Source organism: Seriola aureovittata, chromosome 10 (assembly GCF_021018895.1).
Source record: "Seriola aureovittata isolate HTS-2021-v1 ecotype China chromosome 10, ASM2101889v1, whole genome shotgun sequence".
In the NCBI taxonomy this organism is placed as follows: Eukaryota; Metazoa; Chordata; class Actinopteri; order Carangiformes; family Carangidae; genus Seriola; species Seriola aureovittata.
The window spans coordinates 17,183,364-17,208,611 of NC_079373.1; the positions used below are offsets into that span (position 1 = coordinate 17,183,364).

A 25,248-nucleotide genomic window follows, 5' to 3' on the forward strand; every position below is an offset into this window, starting at 1 on the left:
TTTCCAGTAGTTCCTGAAGTTATGGACTTTGAGGAATACTGAGGTGCTTTGTACTCGTGATTTATTGTACCCTCTCTGCATGTGGACAAAAGTAGAATGGACCATGTTATGCCGTGCGGGTCTCAGTTTCTGCAGCATTACACTATTACTAGCTCCATTCAACCTTGTGCATAATTGCTCCATCAGAACAAATGTAGAGTTATTCTCAGAGAATGTTAGTTTATGAATACGAGTGAAAGGGAAAAAGAGAAAAAGGTGGTAGTCAAGTTGGATCAGTAATAGGTTCTTCTGATTTTTACAGACCGCATAAAACATCCCTGATATTTCCATCGTACACTTTTTTTGGGTAATTGCATTCCCCTCATAACTTTACTGCCTTCAACAAATCAGCTCAACCAAAAATCCTTATTCTTAGAGCAAGAAAGATGTGATAGTGAAAATGCTTCTACTCATAACACCCAGTTATTATTCTTTATTCTCCCTAGTCATTTGTCTTTCAGTCAATTACTTCATTTTCTATTTTTCTTCCAGCTCTTTGCATTATTCCCATTTGTGTCACCAATGATTTGTTCTTCCCTCTTCTCAGTCTCATCAGTGGTTTTTAGTCACTTTTCCAATTACAATCTGCATTAAACATTACAGGTGAACAAGAGTAGTGTACAAATATGACGGCTGAATTTTCTTCCCATCAGCTACTCGAAAGGAAACAGATTCAGGTTGGTCCTGCGAGGTTGTACCTTTGGTCAGAAAGACAAAGCTGTTTCATTGCGTACCTAACAACACTACAGAGGACTCAATAAGTGAAATTACAGGGGGAGTTAGGGCTCAGGCAGTACAGCATATTTATGTTGCTCTTTCTTTGTCATTCTCTCCAAATCTGCTTAGTGTTGCCGCGTACACAAATGCAACGTCGGAAGCTTTGGAAACTGAATTTAATAAATATACAGGCCAACACATCTTTTCATGAAAGTAAAATTTAAATGATTTCCCTATTGTTGTGTGTTTTCTTGATGTAATGGACTAGTCAGAGTGAGTGTGATTTACAAGAATTTAGAAAGCATTGTGTTGAGGAAACATTGTGAAGAGGGGAGAAACCCTTGTTGTTTATGTCAGATTGTTTGTGTTTTGTTAGAGGCGATAATCCCTCAGATTCCAACCATTCACCAATTTTCTGCACTTAATCGTTCCTTCAGGGTCGCATCGGGGGGCTGTCGTCAATCCCAGCATGCACTGAGTGAAAGGAATGGCGGCTCACCTGGTTGCTACTCTATCACAGGGTTCATATGTGGACAAACACATTAACCTCCGGCTAAATTCACACTCACACCTACCTGCAATTCAACTGACTTAAATGTCTTTGGACTGTGGGAGGAAAAGTCAAAGAAAATGAAAAAGTAAATAAAAAATAATGGATTTGGCTCAAGCTTAACCATAGTGGAATGTTGTAATTACACACAAAAGCACCATTTTCAATCAATCAGTTTTCTCTGACACTTAAGCTTCTTTGTTCTCTGTGATAGAGGGGATAAAGAATATTGTATGTTTAGGTCTACTACTACTACTACTACTGTAATGGTTACTGGTTGTCAAGACTCGTGTGAGAGCTATATTCAGTTTATATGAACGTACTATAACGCGGGACATCACACATTTATGTCAGATTACACAGGGTCTGACATCAACAACGTCAAGCAATGATGATGGTCGGTCATCCAGAATATCTCAAAACTGACACGAACACTTGCAGCGTCGAGGATATTTGACCATTTTTACACTATATTAAGCAAAAATGTAATTCTTAAAAAAAGAATCATATCAAAGACGAGAATAGCTATGTTCAGTCTTATAGAAAATACCAAGGGTAACCATTAAAACAAACTTCAAAAGGCAATTCAAATTATTGAGTAACTTTACGACTCAGGGCATTAAATGAAGAACAGTGTCTGGACACATCCCGAATAATAAAAAATTACCATTATTTGCTGCCTTGATGATCCTGACAATCTGCTCATTCCTCAAAAGCACTGGCAGCATTTTCTTGCTTGAAAAAAGAAATGCAGTGCATTGTAAATTGTCTGGGTTATGCCTGAAAATAAATAAACACATCACAACCTAGTCCTCCAGTACGGTGTTGAGGCCAATTCAATTACAGGCAGGCTTATCCATTGGAGCCGAATGTAGCTCTTACCCCTCGTGTCTGGAGGTGAAGTCTGAGGAGGGTTGAGCTCATTTTGGTGGGTACCCTCAGGAGAACAGGTACTGAAAAGCCTAGCCCACACTCTCTATTAAAAGAAGCCCAAAAACTTTTGCAAATAAACACTTTTCTTCCCTATAGCACTGTACTTTGAATTAAAGCTTTGATTTCTTCCAGAGGACATGTGGCCTCCAATAAAAGGATTTCAGAAACTACAACATAAAGATTTTGTGGTGGTTGTGTTCACCATATTGTTCTGTGTTACATTTATTTTTGAACATGTCTGATGATCTTTGAATACCACAGATCAGAAAGGATAACTTTGAAGGACCCAGAATCAAATAATATTGATGTAAGAGCTGTAGAAACATTCAAGCATAAAGAAATCAGTCCAAACAACCCTGCCTCACTAATCATTAGGTGCACTGCAGACCAGACTCAGCAGAGCCTGTGTGAAAGCATGAGGTCAAGAACATTATACAGACATGTCCTTCCGTGTTCTCTCGATAACCCGAGACTCTCAATAGACTGCCATTTGGCCAGTGCTGGAATTTAATTCATCTATATTTCTTTCTATTTCTACAGTACATAGTTTTTACACACTTAAATGAATGCATATAACCATGTTTTTGTCTTCAACATTTGTACTGCACCGTAGGAGTTTTATGCCCTAACACAATTCTTTTAGAGGCCCATATGAGTGACATTGAACAGCATTAAGCAACCTTTTTACAGACTGTTTGGTTGATGATGAATTAAAGATATATTATGAAATGTCTAAATAAAGGTAAACTGTAAATTACAAGCAGTAAAGGAGTTCTCAGTATTAGAAAGAGAGTCTCACTGCATATGAACTTTATAACTCAAAATCACAAAGCTATTCAGGTCACACACTGAATCACATTATTACATTGTCTACAGAGTGTTTAATTGTTTAGTGTTACATAAAGGTATTAGGTATTACAGTTAATAAAATGTTGAGAATGGATTTAGATAATACAAGATTAAAAAAGAAGATAAATAATTAAAGATAATATAAGCAATGCTGGAATTTAAATAAAAGCTGGAAAATTAATCAGTGAGATTCAGTAGTATAGTGACATTTTATGGATATCTAGAAGAGGCAGTTGATGCAGATTACTGAGCCTTACAGGTTGAGGCAGCTAACGGTACAGAGATGCCACATGTGGGGAGGGTTGAACTGACCTTTAAGCTAGTGGCTGGCACTAAGGACTTTCAGGTCCCTATGCTTGTTATGAGAGGCGGTTAAACAACCCCACCCCATTATTTGCTGCAATGTAATTGAGCAATGTGTTATTAACAGTGCGAAGTACCACACATATGACGTGGGGGGGGGGGTTGTGTCCATACATCTTTCATACAAATAAACCCCTTTTCGACTCTTACATAAGGAGCTAAATAGACAAAAACTGCTAAAAACAAGTGTCACTGCATAATGACTACATACTCTACTGTCAGCCATCCACACTGATCTCCTTTTGCAGTGGAATAATGTCACACTACCTTTGCTGCTGAACGGTCATTATTTACACAACTGCATGAAGTTGTACGTGAGGTGTGAACATAGGCTGTTTCACACATTCGAGACAACCGATGCTGCTGTTATTCTGATGAGAACAGCCTCGTTTGAAATGAAACATTCAAGGGTAGCCTTTAACATTGACAGCTAGTGTTGAAAGCAACAAGAAATGGTGTAAAAGTAGAGGCAAATGCAGTCTTATTAAAGTCTGAGTTAGTGGAGTGGTGTGAAGTTTGCAAGCTCTCCGTGTTTGTGTGGCTGTCTTCCTGCTGTCCAAAGGCTTGCAGGTCAGGTGAACTGGAGACTTTAAGTAGCCCATAGATGTGGAATGAGAGTAAATGTGTTTGTCTGACAACATGTCAGCCCTGCAATAGATTGCTGACCTGTCCATGATGATTCCCTGCCTTTCACCCAGTTCATACTTAGATAGCCTCCAGTCCTCCCCTAACCCTGCGTAGGAAAAGCAGTTAAAGCAGTTATAAAGCAGTAATAAAAGATGGATGAATATATTGGTCTGACTCTAGGACTTTATGTCTACTATTGTTTCAGCTGCAGTGGCAGTCTAGGAATGAGAAAAGCTGCTAACTCCATTCCTTCCAGAGCCTTTACACCTGGTTAATGTTTTTTACCATAGTTACGGATGTGACGAGAACCAATACTTCAGTAATCAAATCAATGCCAAAGTTCCGAAATTGTGACGGTGCTTATTTTTCTACAGGCCCGTAGGTACCAAAGATGTCGTTGGTACTGTGTAATGTGATTCTTCCGCAACTGAGGAGGGCAGTATAATAACCCGACAAGCAAGACAAAAAAGAGAAAAAAAAAAGGCAGGCTCAATAACACGTGGAATGGCAGCAGCAAGTACAAGGATGTATGGTGTATGGAGATACTTTGTATTTGTGTACTTTCAAATGAAGGGAGGAAACACCTTAGACCTATGTAAAAGACTCAAAGACTCGGCCTCCCGATCTGTACACAGAATTCAGGGTGAGTTTCGGTTGTTAACACTATAGTAACAACATGATGTCAAAAAGTTCATATTGTAACATGCTACCATTATTGTCTGTGAATTGTGGCAGGATGTCAGCCGTTGTAACAACGCTCAACACGCAACCTTCATAAAGGTTAACATTAGCTTGTTTAGGCTAACATAGCTACAGCTCATAATGTGAGCTGGGTGCTCACAACATCAGCAGGCCACGGTCATCACAGTTCAGTCGGTCAAAATATAACGCTTTCACACCATGGGTCTGTTTCCTTGTTAGTCAATTGAAACCATCGCTTGCACACTGACTATATGGAGGTGTTTGCATTTGGATGTGTGTGTGGGAGTGCATGTACGTGTGCATATGTGTATACAGCAGCCTCTGTTGTTTTCTGTATCATCGAATTTAGTATTGACAATCATGGAATTTCATTGAAATTAGTGCCGAATACCAAAGTTTCTGGTATTGTGACATCCCTAACCATAATGATCCTTTGTTTCGTCCTGTGCTGTGTTCTAGTGTTGACAAATGAATGTCCTCCAGCCTTTCATTACTTTCGAATCCATAAACAAATCTCCTATAGTTGATTGCGGCAATGGGATATTGACAAGTGCCTTTGTGACCAAACTGATCACAAGGTTGCAAAAGTTTGCAAAAGATCCAATAAACAATCACAAGAACATAGCTTATATTGGAAAGATTTGACCTCCTAGCTTGGTTAATGATTTCATTATGATTTGAGGCTTCGGGGATGACATCCCAGTTATGTTACTGCATCCTCTACATCATAATCATTTCCATCATTTATTTTAATTAAAATGACTGAAACGAATAAAATGAAGGATGTTTATTTTATTTCTGGGGGAAACATTTTTACAGGGATGATTAATCTCGACGTTTGCTGTAGGCTATACCACTGGCATTCTACTGTTTGTTGTGTTCATGTGTTGTTCCAGTGGTGATTTACCGCACCTATGCTGTTTCTTAGATTCAACTGCATCCTGAGGTTTATGTAAGCATTTCATGAAAACCTGTGCTCTGTTATTCCTGTAATGCAAGCTTTTAATTCAGTAAATATACCTTTGTAATGACAGTGTAACACAATATATTTGTGAATTTCATGGTCACAACTTGGGGCAGCAATTTCTGTTCATCTGTAGAATCTGTTACTGTATCCCCTTAACATACTGTAGCGTTAGTTACACTTCAACTTGACACAGGTGCACAGAGGTGACTTTGACAGAGATATCTCAGAGGTTGGGGAGGAATTGAGGCTGCAGAGAATGAGATGCCAGCTGCAGATTTACACGCCTCCACTGGCTCACTGCACATCATTAAAGCCAGAGGCCGCTTGCAGTGGCTTCATCTCTGTCCCAGCCCACACAGGCTACATCAGGGCCCCACACGCTGATTTATCTCAGCTGTCTTTCCGAACGGCTTTTCCCGCCAAGAGAGAGATGGGGGCTGACGAGATTTACGCATGTATATGAGATGAAATTCATTTTGGGAAGAGCACACGCTTCCTCTGTCAGAAAAGAACCCTTTTCGCTCCCGTCTCCATTCTCTCAGCTGCAATGTTTGCTGCCATAGACACCACCACCATTCCCAGAGTGAGAATCAGTGATGGATGTTCATGTGTACGATGCCTCTAAAAATACCTGTGACATCAGCATCAACTCCCTCTGTTCTCTATTTTTTCATGATTTCTCAGCTTGTTCTGATGATTCGCTTTCACAACTCATATTACGTCCTTTGTCTCTTTTTCTAGCCTGACAGTTTTAATGAGAAATTTACTCAATTTGCTAGCTTTTTCTTTCCAAATTGAGTAAATGTGACAGCAGATTAATTTGAATTTGTAGTTGAACTTGCACACTGTTAAACTGTTACACACCCTAGTTCCATGAGAAAATGTATAGCCCTCTTACAGGCAATGCACACTTGACCACTCGTCTAAGGTGCAGCACACTGAATTTATATGTATTTATTGGACCAGTGGTATGGACCTACTAGGCTCAGATCCAGTGGGACCTGCTGATGCAGACAGATAAACAGGCAGTTGCCAACCAAGCAGACATTGCGATAATGGAGAAAGAGCAGAAAACAGTGATTATGGAGGTGGAAGCCCCATGTGGCTCAGCAACATGAACAAGATGGAATATGAGAAGTTGGAGAAATATCACGGCCTGAAGGAGGAACCTGTGTACAAGTGCTCCCAGAGGTGCTACGGGTCCTCAGAGCTGGAAACTCCAATCTCAGTTCTAGAAAACACTGCCTTTCCGTTGCATACCAGTTTAAATTGTACTTGTTTTCTCATTTCTGTGGAGCTTAGGCCTAATTGAAAAAGTCTTGGTGTGGCAGGTCTGTGGTGAGGCCTGATTTAGTCCGGAAAGATTTGTGTTACAATGACCCTTTAGAATCACACTGAACAACCCACCAACAACTAGCTAAATCAATAATACATTTGGAAGTAAATTAAACAATAAGATTGTCATTATTCTCTTCCACTTTTAAGCCAAAACAGTACAGTACCCTCTTTTGATGCCACATAAAACATGTTCAAGAACAGAATTTAGCAAAATTAACAACTTGGTTCATGCATCCAAATTACTTGAGTACAAAGCAAAAGTGCTTCATTTCAAAATGGACGTTGACTGTGTTCATGTTGAAGGACCTTCAGCTCCGTAAGGCCTCTTTTCGAAGTGCCATAGTCCAATTAGGACCTGAGGGCCAACAAACTTAATAATGTTGTGGTTAAAAAAAAGTGTTCATGGGGAAAGTTTTATTATGGAAATTAGGGTTGAAACAGTAAATCATTTTACAAATTAATTACTTTCTGCTCAGTACATGCTCCCCTTAGGCGATGTGAGAGAATTTGCAGATCTATACCGACAACACACAAGTATATAGCTGTTGAACCAAATGACATAGGCGTATAAGGCCTCATGACCATCTGTTATTATAAACTGGATAATTAACAACTTTTTAACACTTAACTGAGTCTGAAATAGTTTTACTCTGACCAGTGGGGAAGAAGACAATTCTTTTTAACAAGCTTTGCAATTTGATCTCCCAAATAAAAGCAAAAAATAACAAGTGTGGGTGTATTTTGTTATTTTGTTGAGTTTAGCTGTAAATCTCACAAAGTAACCGTGAAACTATGATTTCATCACAGAAATATCACTAAACTATTGGCCAGACAAACTAATCCATGCATTTGTTCAACAGAAACTGAGCGACTGCAATATTCTTTTTGCATAGAGCTCGATAACAAAACAGCTACAGTAAATGTAATTCTGCTGCAGCACCAACATAACAATTTAACTACAGTTCACACAGTCACATTGTGGGGACTCCCCTACCGTTTTTGGGGACAGAAAGCAGGTGCCCACAAGAAAAATCGTATACTTTTAGGGTAAAGGCGAAGAGAGTTAAGGATTGTGCTTAAAGTTTGTTATGTAGTGATTATGGTTCAGGTTAAGTAAGTCTCCAGAGAATTTAAGTCAACCTAATGTCCTCATTAGTGATGGAAACAGCTTTGTGTCTATGGTTGAGTGATATGGTAATTGCTTTATAAGTATACTTACAGTACAATGCTATTAATGCACTTTTGAACATGCATCTTATTAATACAGTGACCTTATACTCCACTTGCTTTTTTCAAGGTCAGGAGGGTGAGAACTCTTAACTCATAATCAACCTGCACTATGATGCAGGTAAATCTTTCTTTTTTGTGCTTCTACAGTATTTCTGCAGTGGAGCTTCATATCATTTAGTCATGTCAAATATTTAATACTCTAATTGGATTAATTGTTCCTTAGTAATTGCTATTACTGAAATTCAACCTATTGTGCTCATATAGTATCTGGGAGTGAAATGACAGTGAAATGAACAGTCATGTAGCAGGCACCGGCCAGCTGGCACTGCTTTCATGGCAAGGCTTGCCACCTCTAAAGAAAAACAATCACATGAGCCAAACGCAAGCAGCAACACTTATGACCTTTTCTTAACCTGGTGATGAAAGGGATTATTTATGTTGGATAAATGTAAATTAAACGCGAAAAAAAGATTTTTCCTTGAGATGCAAAGTTGGGAATCTTTATGTGGGATCTAATTTACCTAAATAAATAAATAAATAAATAAAACCAAGATGAGTGCTGCTTAGGTTCACTCTTCATCTATCAAATTGATTTTGAAGTCACTTCTATTGAGGTGCAGGGTCGAGTATTGCACATCCAGATTTAGATGGATGTCTTACTCCTTTTATTTCTTATTCCTCTCCAGAAGGTAAGGACACTTACCCTTGCTGATACAACCAACTCAACAAGAACCACTTAGAAACAGGATTTACTTTATGTAATATGAGATATGAAGTTAGTAAATTTTAGACCGTTGGCCTACAAGGTCACCAGACCTTGTTTGTCAAATTCAGTGAATCTCTCCTCATGGTCTGCTAGCTGTTCGTTCTGTGTTTGCACTAAAAAAAAAAAAATCAGGTGTTCCTACACAGCCCTGGCTCTGTAAATGGGAAATAAACAAAGTGGCTTGGACCTAGTAACACAACACTATTCCTGCCAATCAGCAACAGGGGGAGTTTGTGCTTGTGCGCAGGGAAAGAAGAAGAAAAGAGCGGAGAGACAGGGCAGTGGGAGCGAGAGATGGTGAATCAGGTATGTCATGCTTACGGATTATAGTGCCATTGTGATAGCTAATCCCAACTGGTTAGTTGGCAAGCAGGTAACGGTACCGGTGACGCATTTGTGTGTTCAGTTATATTAAATTACTTGCCCATGGACATTCATCTTACTGTTTGCTAAGATGTGTTGTTGGTTTCATGTGAGCTAAAGTAGCAGGAGAGTTGTGAGTATCCACTTCCAAGATACCAGACTCGCGCAGGAGGCAGAAAAGGCTATTTGAAATATTCAGTGACCACATAAGGCGAATAACTATGAACTGATACCTTGTATTATTTTAAAATAAATACAATAAAATAATCAACCATAGGTTTTGTATACAATTAAACACATAACAACATGATGTCAAAAAGTTCATATTGTAACATGCTACCATTATTGTCTGTGAATTGTGGCAACCGTTGTAACAACGCTCAACACGCAACCTTCACAAAGGCTAACATTAGCTTGTTTAGGCACATAAATACTTGTTTCAGTTCATTAACAAATTATTACCTTGATTTACCCCGTTATATGTAAATCAAAATCCCAATTCTCAATATGTGGATCCACATTAAGTAGGTAACAACATTAAAGCAATGCTCAGTTCAATATAATCACAGTAACAAAGGCACAATAACACACTGTATCTATTAAAATGAATAGTCAGTCCATTCACTTAAACCAGTGATGGTTACAACTCAGTCCTTTCACAGGCACAGGGAATGCCTTTTCAAGTCTAGTCAAAAAACACAGGTTAAAGTCAGAGCCTGGGGTTTGGGGTTGTGCAGTGTTGCTGGGGATTGAGAGGAAGAGTGGTGTTGGCCTTGTGCAGTGTATGATATTTTATCTTACCGCTTTGGCAGGACAGGGCTAAGTCTGGCAGTTGTGGCTCTTCAATTCAGGGCTCTAAATCCAGGGATCTGAGGTCTCGTCTGGGTTGGCTCGCCATCAGCTTCTTCAAATCAACTCAGAAAAGCTAACCTGCACTCATTGACATGGCCAGAATTTTTCATTAATCAGTTACTCTTATGAGTTGTCAGGAATTGTTAATTCCTTTAACAAAATGTTCACATATAATGTAAATTGTAAAATAATGTAAAATAATCAATAAAACATAACTTAATATGTTGCTCCAGTATTAAACAGTTCAGTAGCTTTACCAGTCATATAAAACATTGAGCAATTAAACACTCTGTTACATTTTTATATTCTTTCCAGTTGAGTTAATAAACAGCTTTACTTTGGTTGAGCTCTTCAACAGTCGGCTAATTGCACTGTTCATCATTTAATGTTAATTTCGTTAGCTCTAGTTTCAGTGCAGGGCCTCTCACACACGCTCACAGATCCGTTACCGTTCTAGTTCTCGTTATATTGTGTTTTTGCTGTTTTACATTTACATTTTTACCGTTTTGCATCAGGTCCCTATTGAGTTCAAATATCAACAGTCTTTCTCCAGAATCACTTACTCCACCTTTTAAGAGGCCTCACATGTAATGGGGTCCAAATGGGAAAGTGGAGACTTTTGGACCTCGCTGTATACACAGCTTAACTCAGACTCAGTCAATATCTCTATAAACCTAATTACATTAGTGGCCTGTGTAAAGCGATGCTGCGGTTATTTAGTGAAAACAGGGTTTCATAAGAATATTTACTTTGTGGTGGCTCCCACTCAACATTTGTCTAAATCATCGGATAAGTGAAGTCAAATAATTAGATTAGAATGTGACCAACTTTGAACTTGGATTCATTTACATACTATTATGTAGAGTTTCATCAGTAAATGAAATTATGATGACCTATCAGATTGTCAGCTCCAACACTTACAGATCTTGAACTGCTGTGAATGTTTTAATGTTTAATCAACACAGACTTGGACACTTCCTATCTTGTACCTGTTTCAGCAAGGCTAATACAATACTGCTGTCTCTACATTAATTATTCCCAGAGTCTTGATACAGCTGACAAATGATTTTTTTCCCCCCTTACCACTAGTGACAATCTGTATTCATGGTGGATAATACTACTCACAGGGAAGTGTCCCAGTCTCTTCTCTCTAGCCAGCCACTTTTTCTCATCCCTCAATTTCACTTTATCAGCTCAAAGTACAAATTGGGGCTTAGTGGCTTGATGGTAAATTGAAATTCATTGAAGCATTTACATGACATTTAGCAATGGTTGCATAATGCAGGAATAATAAAACATGTGTCAAACTGAACAGACTCACTCTCTGCCTTGTGCTATCTCATCATTAAGCCTACACGGGCACTAGCAAGAAAATATTTTCACATACAGTAGATTGTGTTTGTGTATGTGTTTACTTGTGCGTCTAGGCACAACATGACTGCATGAGTACACTATGTGTGGGAGGACATGTTCTAGGGAAAACGTTAGTGCTACTGCGATGCACTGCATGCATGCATGATGATGATGATGATGATGGTGATTTTAATGCAGGGATGGTTGACATTTGAGAAAGTTCAAGTTACTCTAACTGTAGTTACACACAGCTGGTTTCTCCATGATAACTATCACTGCAGAGTCCAGCTCATTTGTATTCTGCGATGCCCGTAAAGACTAGACAGCTTTAATAATGATGGCAGATCTGCAACTTCTAATCGAGTGAAATCTATTGGCTGGTCTCAAAGGCCTGGGACGTCAGTAGTCTCCACTAAACATCCTTATTACTGCCAGTTTCCAGCCACGCCAACAACAAAACTATCTTGATTGCATCAAAGCCTAATGTGGCCACAGTGTGCATAATGTCCATCAGATTTCAAATTTGGCTGGAAGTCGTTTTTGTTGTGATCTGACACGTCATCTCTGTAAACGAGGCAGACATGAATATGTGATGATAAATCGATGCCCCGAAAGGATTTCTTCTGACAGTATGTTTACATGTGAACTTCATCCAGTCACACAGGGGGCATCTCAGAACTAGCAACAAAAAAATCAGACACAATTATTGTATAACCTGCAGCTGTACAGCAAGTCTCAGATTCACATTTCTATAAAGTTAATCTGCTATGTAATGTTAGTCAACTGTTGTGATTTTATTTAATTTTGCTCCATTTTTTGTGAAGTGTAACCCTTTCGTATGCATTTTTAATTGACTAAATTTAATTTATTAAAATGTTTACTGCATCATACATCAATATGTATATGTGTATATTGCAATGTATTCGATTTATTTTTATGTGTATTTGTCACCCGCACTAATACTAGACTTTTTTCCCCTCTTTTTGTAGGTCCTTGAAGTAGAGGGAACTTTTAAAGGATTAGATGCCAAATGATTTGGACTATCAGTGACAACCACCAACGTCTGAAGTTTTGAAGAGTGAGTTGAACCATCTAAAATGTGTTTTTTCATTTTGTTAGGCATCAGTTATTTATCCTCTGTTGAGCGCAATCGATTCAATTTTGTGTAATAGCACACTCTGAAGAAGGTAACTAAGTGTTTTCAAGAAGAAAAGATGCCAAATATCTACAATTATCAATAGACACAACTGATTTATGCTTCATTTGCTCAGACTGTAACGTCAACCTAAATATACTGAAGTGTTCAGTGTCCAAACATATAATACAACACATAACAATCATGTCATCAAGTTTCAATCTACATATTGTAGAGCAGGACAGCAGCAGTTTCTGATGAGTTTTGCATTACAAACATTGCACAGCTTTTTGATGCGAACATTGACTTTTTCTGAGGTACAGCACCTGCCTGCTTCAGTTTGGAATTTGGAGTTGTTGTTGAGTTGTTGTTGTTGTAATTATATATGGCTGAAATACTACAAACCATTGAATGATATATACATATACATGAATGTGATTTGCCAGAATTGTTACCAAACCAGAAAATAAAAAGAATCATAATAAATCTTTCTTTATCCCACCCTGTGTCAAAATGGCCCCCTATGCACCGACGTGCCTGCAGCTACAAAACTACTAAAAATGCATGTGGCTGTATTTTGTGCCGTTATTTATTGATTTAGTTCTTTCATTATTGAATAATTAAAGGGACGCAACACTGTTGATTTGATCAGTCATGCCTTGAAGGTCCCATATTGTATAAAGTGGGATTTCCATGTTTTTTTTAATATAAAGATTTCTTTTGGCATTTATGCTTTATTTTACAACAACAGTAGAGATAGCCAGGAAAGTCAGGCAAAGGGCCCGTGTCGGACTCAAACCTGGGGCGCCGCGATAAGGACTCAGCCTTAGCATATGTTACACACTCCACTAGATGAGCTACCGGGCACCCCATCTTTTTTGATTATAAAGCAGGGTAGGTTCTTTATTAATACTGTACTAATACTCAAAGCGCTCAGTCTACAGAGAAATGCACACGGCCTGTATTCAGCAATTGAGCCTTATAACAAGCCGTCAGGACTTCTGTAACTTTGTGATGTCACCGCAACAAAGCAGTCACCACCCTCAGCCAAGCCCCAAGCCCCCTGCATCCGGAACCATTGTCCAACCTTGGAGGATTTGGTTTGTCTGAGTGTTTACCTGAAATTTGCTATAGTCAGCCAATCAGAAGAGAGGATCTGAGCCTTTTTTTCTGATTGGCTCACCGACCTGTTGTTGCTAGAGGGGATGTAAAACTGCATTGAGATTATTTTTGGCTCTTAAAAACACAAATATATCTTCTTATGGATCAAAACTTCAAATAAAACATCGGAAAGTGTAAAATATGGGACTTTTAATCAGTCCCTCATCTCACCCCCAGTTGCTTTTCTCATGTTTGGCCACAAAATTGGCAAAATTTGCAAAACCATGTATCCACTGTATTTTCCGATGTACTCTGTACTCCAGAATTAAAGCCAATATGTGCACTATTTAGTTGAATTATGAAATTATAAAAGACTACAGAAGCATTGCATGTATTACATTTTCCATCAGTTTAGCAGACTTGATTGACATTTATTTTGGGAACAGTTTTGTATGCATCATTCATGAGAGTCATTTCACCTCCTCTGCAAATGGCCTTCAGAGAATACTGAGAATTGAGTATTTGCACCTCATGAATTGTGAATTTCTCTGTTGTGGTGGTTAACCCACAGAGCGAAACAGAACAGTAGTTTGTACCATTTCAGATGTCAGCCATGTACGAGCACACACACACACACATATACACACATATGCATGCACAGAAACATTCATTGAAAGAATCAAAAAGGTGCATGTGAAATAGAAAAAATGAAAAGACAAAAGGACGTGAAAAACACATAACTTCAAAGCAATTTTCAAGTGTTTCACAGTCTTTTGTGCTACAATCTACAGAAAATTACTATGCATCAGTATGAGAAAAAAGACATGGAAAGGATTTGGAAAGACAGGTGAAAAACACAAAGATTAAGCCTTATATTTCAGTAGAGCAGTCCAAAGCCGATATAAAGGGCTCTCTCCAAGCAGCACGCCTGCAGAGAAGCAGGTGTTTGTGCTCTTATCAGGCTGGAGTCATGCGATATCAACCACAGCCTTTGAAAAACGAGATAACATTCCACGATAACGAACATTTGATGTTGAAATAGACTGATAGATGCACACTGAGTGGAGCAAAGGAAGAGTCTTCAAATTTGCATGTCGCAAATGGAGATTAAGTTTAAGGCCTTCAACCATCTGTGATAATTCTGTGCTGAAGATGCTGAGGATTGTTATCTCTGGAATCAGATGCTGCAAGTAGATTGCTTTATGAATTATTTGCATTGATATACTTCAATTATACATTACACTATGTCTGCCTGACGAGTCTCTAGTGGAGTGTTGGTTGCGGATTTTCCTGTTTCCTGAATTGTATAGTTGTGGCAGTAAAAACGACATAACTCGTGATATATTTACATCTAAGAGTATAAATGAATCATACTGGTATGGAGCTGTCATATTTTCTAAGCGATATTTTTTCTTTTTTTAAAAACAGCCTTTAGTTCAGCTCGGGTTATCGTTTGAATAAGGTATGTGTGTGACACAAGCTGAACACTATTGTTGTTTTGTTGATGATATGCACATGTTAAGCATCTTACGAAACAGGAAGTCACATAATAGGGTGCTGATTCAAACGGAGAAGGGTTCTCTAACTCTGTTTAGCTCGCTTCCACGCCTGTCATTCCTCATCTGTTGAAGTCTTTCACTCAGTGTGCCTCCTTCACTCTGTCTCTGTCTGTCTGACTATGCGCATGTTGTATGAGTGTGCACAGTGCTCAGTTCGGATGCAAAAATTTGAGAACAATACCTAAAAGAAGGAGAAAAAGAGAATCAGTGATATAATTTAAAATTTACAGTGTGATTGATTTTCCAATTGGATCAGTTTTTGTGTTTTAACAGTTCGTTACAGCCCCTTTTTTTGTAGATCAGATTGTTTTTTGAATATAAATACAGTATGCACATATGGAAGAGACTTTTGCATACGGTACTTAAATGTTCCTGCCCATATGTATCAGAGGCACGAAACTTTCCAAATAAAGCTTCATATTGTGTGCAACATATGCGCCCATGAGAGGATCCAGGTGTTTTGGGGTGTGTGCTCGTGTGTGTGTATGTGTGTGCATGTCTGTGAGTGTGAGCTGTGTTCGCTGCAGCTGGCTCACTGCTGTGTGCTCCTCTACACTGAGGCACTCGGACAGACCCTTTCAGCATTAATTACTGCGGCCATTAATCAGACCAGCACAGATAGCTGTGTAATCCCTCTATAATGCAGTTTTCTGGAGGGGGCCACCAGTGTTAATTGGATTTGATTGGATACTGGTATGATGCTGCACAGAGAACATCTTAAGGTAATAATTAGAAGATAGATCAATTGGTTCTTTGTGGCATTGATCCTATAGTGCATCTGCACTGCAGTTCTAAGAGCTGTTTGAATGAAGAGCATAATTTTGCCCTTAAGAGTAGTACTGACTCTATTATACTAAAATTTAATGTAGTTATGTCCAGTGGTTTTACTATTATCTCTTACAAATAAATCTCTGAGAGGAAATATCTATTAGAGCTATGATTTACATGGTTGTGACGACCTGTAGTAGCTCTATCATCTGTGCTAGACAAAGTATTTCATGTTATCTTTGAATAACAATAGATAACAATAGCACACCTTTAGCATTTGTAGTACGTTAGTTATAACAGCATTATTAGAGACTGTCTCTTTGCTCTTATTCCTCAATGGTCCTATCCTATCTTTTTTACAGACCTGAATTTAGGGCAGACGTGACAAGCATTCCACCCACAGGTAGTATGTTACCAGTGTCTGTGCTATTTGAGTCAAGCCAACCCAAAAATATTAAGCCTCCCGCACTGAAGTAGCTCTCTGCATAATCTACAGCATGCATGCATAATGTGGGGTTTTGTACTGTGATGGGAAAAAGTAAATATAAACAACATGGATATACTTTTGTGAAACATTTCATTTATACACTCATAAATGCCACAATTTAACACTCTACGCAGTGTAGTGTATTATTCCTTCTTATACTTTCTGTGTTTTTCCCCCCCCCATCTCTCACTCCTGAGCCAATTTTCAAATTAAGCATCAATCAGATGTCATTCTCTAAAAGCCCCAAAAGTCATTTTCCAAAAAGGTGTTATAAATAAATCCACTATAAATGCAAAGGGAAATGCAGTGAACATTTGCAGACAGTTGTCAATGGACAACTTATGAAAACGGATTTGCAGATGATTTATATTAGGAGATTTCCAGGCTCTTGTCTTTATCTTGCAATGTCCTTCATCTTTCAGAAAAGATTGTCAACATAAAACTTTCAAAGAATCATCTACATAAATAAAAGTTTAACCTTGACTCCTCCATGTGGTGGTGGCTTTTTTGTTAGCACTCCACTATACAAAGGGACAGACTCCCTGTTGTGACATTTCTGTATGTTGGGCCAAACTCTATTGTCTTTGGTCGCTTCACTGGTTGTCTTGGCTGTCAAGTCAGAGCTCATATTCCCACTGCATGTTTCCCTGTGCTTTCTGGCAGAAAAAACAAATGATATACACTGTGTAAATAAAGCCGTATGTGTTGTTTTTTTGTTTTTTTTACCTTGTGTTAACGTCCTTTCAGTCAGTTGCACTTAGCAGCTGAAGTAATGTGGAGAGATTGGCTAATTGTTGCTTCACCTCTGCTGGAGCCACTGCAGGTTTCCTGCAGGGGAAAAAAGCCAAAAGACTGGGTGAGGCCAAGGAAAGGACTGGCCATCTGGACTAGGTTTTGTTTGGAGGCCCATGCAGTGTAGCTCTGTTGCACACTGGCTCCATACAATATTTGTGTGCAGGGTCATAAGTTCATCATATCTCAAGGGGTCTAGTATTTTTTTTTTATGACTCCTGCATGCTGAGCAGACAATGATAAACTGATAAACAAGTAAACTCACCACATTAATGGAATGTTATCTTCAAAGTGCTTTTGGAAATGTAAAAGTTATGATAGAATCATACAAATATATCAATAATTACAATATTTGACATAGGCAGCCAGGGTTTGATTAAACGCACAGTATGTAACTTCTGCCATCAGGGGTCTCTCACTCAAAACCAAAAGATGGCGTCCACTGACGTTGTGAAGGGAGGGAGATTTTAACTGGAAGCCAAATTATTCGCAAATGTGTCCTTCTGTCCATAACAAACAAACCAGTGGATTAAAACCATTTTCATGTTAAGTCATGGGGGGGGGCATATATGTTCTAAAGGAGTTATGAACAACAACTCTTCCCAACAAAAAACTAATTTTAAAAATCCAGGATTACTATCAGTAGACAGCACCTGTACTCAAACAGTCACCTTCACCACACAACTGAGAACTAAACTTGTATTGTTTGTTGTTGACTGAACAGCTTCCCTATAGAGAACAGTGTGTTCGTTGGAAAAAAAAAAGTTGCAAGGCAACATACAGTCCCAACGATTTGTCCTTGAGTTCATTTTCATTGTGAATCCACATATATAGTTTCCTCCCAGTTCCATCTATACTTTTCGAAAGTCACTCTTATTTTGGAGCAAGAAAGGGATTACTGGTGGCAGAATATGCCATCCCTTTTTCCAGTGCCTCTAAGTCCCCAGCAGCATCAATCAATGTAGAATGCTTTCTCCAACAAACACACTCTCATTATTGCGTATATAACCCAGAGTGAGCACACTGTGCACTGAAACAGCACCAGACACAGAGAGCATTAACCTGCTATTTGTCTCCATCTTCCTCTGTTGTTCATATTGATTAGTTTTGCCTCTTTGTTTTCCATATAGTGCAAGAATGTTTGAAACACATAAAGCATGAGAGTAACACTCACAAAGGGGCCTCTGCAGGTGAGACTGTTTCCCAAGCCACTTTTTATGATGTTGGATTAAACTCTTATCTTATCTTTTTGAGATCATTTGGATTGATGGAAGTTGGTGAGAATTTTTTTGCCACTATGTTTTTACTGTTTTTTTTAATTACACTATACAAACAAAGAGGAAAGCACAAAAATACAAAATCAGAAATATACTCTATAAATAATAACAATCAGGTTCAAGATGATTTTATAACACCAGCTTTATAACTCAGTTGTTTAGCAGAGCACCAGGTGAAAAGTCCAGTAAACTTGCAACATGACAGGAAGTATGAGAAAGAAAATGTCATCACAAAAGCCAATTCACAATAAATAAAAAAAGTCCTATGTTCGGTAACTGACAGAGGACAATTTTGTGTTGGCATGTGTTTGCTCTAAAAAGAGCAGAAAAAATAAGCCTACTTAGTCATACTGTATGCATAACATGTAATTACATGTCATGATACGCCCTCCATGCTGCACACTGAGGTGATGGATTCAGAGGCCGAAAGTGCTTTAGTGCAGCATCAGTTTCACAGAGCTTGAGACGTGCTGCCTATGTTAGGGTACAACCTGACTCCTTATCTTCAGTCTTTTCTGTCTCTTTCACTGTTTTTCCTGCCACCTCCCTACACCAGCGCACAGAGAACAAGAAGCAGTGCACTTGCCACAACAGATTGATTGAGCTTCACTGAAGGACATGAGCCTCCTACCCTGCTGCATTATCTCTATGTCCTCTCCCTGCAAGGTGATAGGTGTCGGTGGCAACCGGCTTTGTTGGAAAACTTCTACAAGATCTTTTATCTCGCTAATGCTGAGCTGCAGATTGGTCCTTTTTGATCTCCATCCACACATTTCCCCACTGCTGTGTGTGCCACGATGGACAGAGTGAACTCATCTGAGGACTTCTGAAGTTGGCAGGATTCAGACTTAAATCCTAAATCGGACGTATACAGAACAAAGAACAATAGTGCCATGCCCATTATCAAGGATGTACCAGTCCTACTCTGCAGCCGAGTGCACTGTAGGTCAACAAGATGCAACCGTTTGAGGGTTTTACCAGTCTAGTTTAACAGAGTGTATTTAATGTTGTTTTGTACAAAGAGTTTCGTCTGAAAAACTTCTGATTACAGAGTTCCCTGAACAAAATGTGTGGAATTGTTTTTTTTTATTATTGTTAGAAAAACTCAATAATGAGGACCAGTAACTTCAATTATTTCAATCTTTATGTTATTCACCAGCTCGCTGTGTTCTTTTTTTTTCTGATAATTGGAGTTAATTTAAAGTGATTACAATTATGATGTGAAAAATCAAAGTGCAGAAGAGACTACCAACAGGCAATGGGCCTTTAAAAAGGCAAGTCATGCCATAAAGAATGAAATGTAACTTCAAAAAATCTTTTTGTTTTCATTGCATTGTAAAAAAAAAAAAAATCAAATGAACCATTTTATATTATTTTTTTTATTTTTTTCAAGCCAGCCATAATGGAGTTGGATAACTTTGCTAGAACACTTTTTCCTCCTCTCTCCTCTTTTTCCTTTAAAAATAGTAATAACCATGGACCTTCTCTCTCAGTATTTGACTTCAGAATTTATATTATACTCTACTAAGACTTTGATAAATGACATAAATAACATGTGATACCTCCCATTTTAGTAGCACTGATAATTTCCTCTGAAATGCTACGAGATACTCCTCCTTGTAAAAATCTAAACTAAATAAGCAAACCAACCACAGTTCTATCTGAAGCATTACCTATAAGCACTGTTAATGAGAAGTTAAATTAATATATTCTGCAGGGTCTGATTGAAAAGCAATGAAAGAGGGACTGCAGGCTTTCTCTGTTGCTTTCTCTCTATGTCGCAGTTTCTCTAACGGCGGGACAAAAATGAAAAGGTGAAATCCTCTTTTATTTTGAAAGGTTTTGATGTGTTCATACCGCAAGCAATGTGCTCTTGCTCATATGAAGTGTTTGCATATTTATTTCTCAAGAGCATACTCTATTAATTTGAGGCTGTAAACATAAACGCTCTTACTGTGCATGCCATCACATTTTCAGCTCCAACATTTGCCGCAGAAAAACCGGAGACTGATTTGAAAGCATGCTGCTTTAATGATGCTATGTTTTTTACTTTATGTAGGAAATAAGCAGTTACAGTGAGAGTTACAGTTATATGAAGGTTTCATCTAATATTTAACTAATTTCACAAGTCAAACATTTATTTATAATTTATTTCCACTTACAATGGAAGCACTGGCTGAGTAACAATGTTGTGCATAGTTGAAATGGTCATGCAATGATACAGAAATTCAGTAAAATAGAAGCTGAAATTCAGTGAAAGTCTGATGATAATCCCATTTCTCAATTCCACTGTTCATCCCATTGTCTAAAGACTGCAGCCTTCAAAAACCTATATAGATATATTGAGGATCTTTGTGCTGCTGCTCTGTCTTAGGTGTGATTTACTCTCTTGTGTCAGCATTAGATCATCCAGGCCTCAGGGGGGAATCTGACTGAGGTCTGATTGGTTCTTATCTGAGCATGAAAACCTTAAATTCTTCTATGTCCTTATCCTTTGTGCAATGTATTGCACAATGAGAGAGACATTAGTGTGAAGCGTGAATTTACATAATTAGATTCTGAAAAAAAGCAGCTAGCTATACACATTGCACTTGCACAAATAAACTGGTGCAGCTATATATTTTTTTTCATCCAGTGTATTTTTATATATTATATTTGTCATAGTATGTCATCATCTTACGATTCTGTGAACACGCTAAAACAAACAGCTTGAAGATGAGTTAAATTTGTTGGTTTTACACACTGTAAAACCAAGATTTTCCCCACATGTGATGCTACTTATTAGGATTTTGAGAGACCAGAGTATACTGTGCATATCAGAGCAGTGCACACACACACACACACACAGTGTTAGTGATGTTGGTGATGTCAAGGGAGAAATTGCTTTTCTGGGACCCCTGCTGCACTTCAAGGGTCTTGCTCAGGGCTTATGTGATGTCTGTTTTGAGAGGATTGCCTCCTGTTTGCCTGGGATTCGGGAAAATCATTCTGTTTTGTAAGAGAATTTTACTTTATGTAATTTATTTACTAAAAAAAAAGAAATGTGCTGAGGGCCCTTACTGTTGCCTCATGTAGGTCGTATGATAAACAATGCTGTTTTTCATCTTTGAATGAACTGATTATAGTTTATTTTTCTGCAGTTAGCTCATAGGATTCATACTTTAAAATGTCCTGAGTAAAAGTAAGGACCATAAAGTGTGTGACACTATGGCAAAGGTTTGTCTGAATCTAACTGTGCTTAAGCAACAACTTAAACTTTGTGTTAAAGATGATGGTACTCTCATGCACATGTCCACTCACTGGTTTCAGACGGTGTCTCTGCTGCCCCCAGGAATGAAAATAAAAATATGATATTTAGCCCAGATCCAGTCCAGATCTGGGCCAAACTGAACAAGATCTGACTCGTGTCCGGGCCAGATGCATTCTGGATCTGGGCCAGATTTCATCAGATCCAGCCCAATTGTGTGCCAGATCTGGCCCAGATCTGAAGTGGATCTGACTCAAATGTGGGCAGGATCCAGAACAGATCAACATAAATGAATCTTCATCTGGTCCAGAGCCAGCCCAGATCTGACCCAGACTCAAAAAACAGATCTGCACCAGTACTGGCTCGTTGTGCCAAAATACACCGGCCCAGGTCTGTTATGCAGATCTGGTCCAGATTTTATGATGGCTCTGGGCTGAATCCGGGCCAAATAATTTTATCTATTTGGGGTGACTGCATGTGATGACATCATTCCTTGCAGTTGTGTGTGTCCTCAGTCAGAACAGAAAGGCAAACTCGACTGGAGGTGGAAAAGGGGTCGATCAGCTTTTATAAGCAGGTTTTCCCGCATTTAAAAAACCCACTTATACCTGCTAATTTTGGTATTGGACGTGTCCTCTCTTCAAGTTGATACCTTGTTTTTACAAATTGGGCTGTCATAACTATTCTTTGCCAGGTAAAGGTCTCTCTCTCTCTCTCTCCCTCTCTGTCCCTCCCTCTCTCTCCCTCTCTCTCTCTCTCTCTCTCTTTCTCTCTCTCTCTCTGTCTCTCCCTCTCTCCTCTACACTCTCCTTGTATAGCATTACTTAGCTATCTAAATGTCTTCCCCTGTTCATTTTGATGCTAATCTATAATTCTGCTGAAAAAGAAAAGCTCTCTCGAGTCAGATCAAAGGCTCAGCTGTGCTCAGCAGGGCCCAGGTGTTTAGAAGACACTGCAAAGACAGGAAGAACACCCACATTTTCCCCATTAAAAAGAGCAATTATAAAAGTTCCTTCCTAGCTTATCGTAGGATGAAACAGTGACCCTTGTTGTGGTTAAACATGAATAATGAATAATGAAGCCCTGATGGTGAACAAGAAAGACAATTTATCAAGGTGACTATGGGCCATGTTGTGTTAGCCAGGCTCATACTGTAGCTTTCGTAGTAGTTGCCCTTTTCAGAAATGTTTGCCTTTCAAAGGGCTGGCAGAAGAGCTGTTTCCATGTTGAACTATTAGTTCAAGTAATGCACTTTAATCCTCTTCACCTATACTAATGCAAGCAGGAGCATGATGTATTCTTCATGTACACCCATTTCCGTTGCATGTCTGTGACCAGTTTTTGATACCGCGGTGTGTATTTGTTGAGTATAGAGGCAAATAGAAATTTTTTTCCCTTATTCACTCAGCTGTAATAGAATTGAAGGTTTATTGGGCCAACATATCCCCAACCCCAACTACTTAAGCTAACTCTAAAACTCCTCTGAGTATGAACTGCAAATCCTTGACAAGATTTGGTATAATAATGCCACAGAGTTTGGGTTGGGCTGGATTTGTGCCAGGGACATTTAAGCCGTATTTAAGTTTCTCGTGAACAAGGTTAATTGTGTTTCTAAATCAGAAGATGAAGTATTGTTCTGATATCAGATTTACTGAATGGAGTAGCCTCAGTATAACTGATCTCCAATGTTTGATTAGTAGGCGGACTCTCCACACACACACACATACACACATACACACAAGCCCACTATAGCAGACCCCTCAGTGTGGGAAATGTACTAGTCTCTAATGTCATCAGTCACTGTCTGAAATATTCTCTTCTCAGAGGAAAAGGATTAAAATCCACACTTTGGTTATCCAGCTTAATTTTCTCAGTAGTACCAGTAGGGTTTAAATTGTTTTAAATCCACCTAATATGTGTGATAAAAGCTTTTTTATCCGTTCACTAATATCTGGAAAATCAATTCTGAGTAAGAGAACATACCTTAAAACTGAAGAAAACCTACATTTGTATATTACTAGTCTTGATTTTAACATATTCTTTTTATGAAATGAGGACATAACAGCAAGAGAACAGCCGAGATTGTCATCCACAATCACACCAGTTTCACACTGTTAAGTTACCAACATCTTTGCTCAAATTGCTTGTTTGCTCAAATTACTATGGTCTCACAGGGGTACTTATCTCTACTGGAACTGCATATCTGCACATGATTACAGGTTTCAATCACAGTTTACAGATCTACTACCAAATATCAAAAAAAGGGGAAAACATGAAAAAGCAAATGTGGAAGCACATCGTAAGCTTGTTTTTGATGTTAAATTCTGAATAAATCTATCTTTTGCTGTTGATTAGACATTGTCTTTCAAAATAAAACCCTGTACATAATTACTTTTTTAGGTTAGCAGGATTATGTTGAAAGTGCAACGCACCACACTTGCAGTCCGTTTTTGCTCGACTGTACCTGTAAATGTCTCTGGATATTTTTAAAGGTCCTCTGAACTGGGTTTGATTTACATACACAATTCAGCAGCGGAATGTTGAATCTGATTTCAGATATTTTAATGTTGAGGCTTACATGAGCAAAAGTAGGTTTGGACAGAGTAATGACATAAAGACCTGACTGTTGAGAAGACTACTAGGAACCTTTAAAGGGCATCAGACCACATTACCATGGTGTTGAGTACAGTCAATTATGGCTTTTGCTTTGGTATGCTCTAATTTATGCAGCTTATGTTACTTTAAGACAGTATTATGCATATATAAACATTTTAATAGTAGATTAAAAGAACATAAGATAAAAACGTGGGTCTGCCAGTTTGATGTTGCTGAACATGGCTTTCATGTGTGAGTCATGCTGGTTAATTTACTATATTTAAATTTTTATTTTACACTCACAGTGCCCCATATTTATATTAGGCTAGTATATACTGTATATTATACAATAGCCTGATCTGTCTATAATATACAGTAGGTTGGGCTTTCTGTTAATTAAGACAAACTCAATTGGTGAAAGCAATGGGCAGTGTGTGTACATCCCGATTCTGTGTGATTGATTCTTCCTCTTGGTACAAATCAATATTGATACAGACATACTCAAGCATTAACTTTTTAAAATCCAGCTGAAATTCAATTGTTCCTTTTTTCTACTGCACCATAGGGATCTTTGTAATGAAATATCTTGCAATTTCTGAAAAAAATAAGTCAGTACCCAAAAGGGTACCGAAAAAATT

General features: G+C 38.4%; 1 protein-coding gene across 2 annotated transcripts in view; it reads left to right on the forward strand.

The window, feature by feature from the left end:
• Positions 1–25,248, forward strand: part of lrrc4ca (leucine rich repeat containing 4C, genome duplicate a) — a 217,512-nt gene that overhangs the window by 94,084 nt on the left and 98,180 nt on the right. For both annotated transcript variants that reach the window (XM_056387207.1, XM_056387209.1), the window contains exon 2: positions 12,639–12,727. The gene's annotated coding sequence lies outside the window, so the exon portion shown is untranslated. The remainder of the gene's footprint in view (positions 1–12,638; positions 12,728–25,248) is intronic.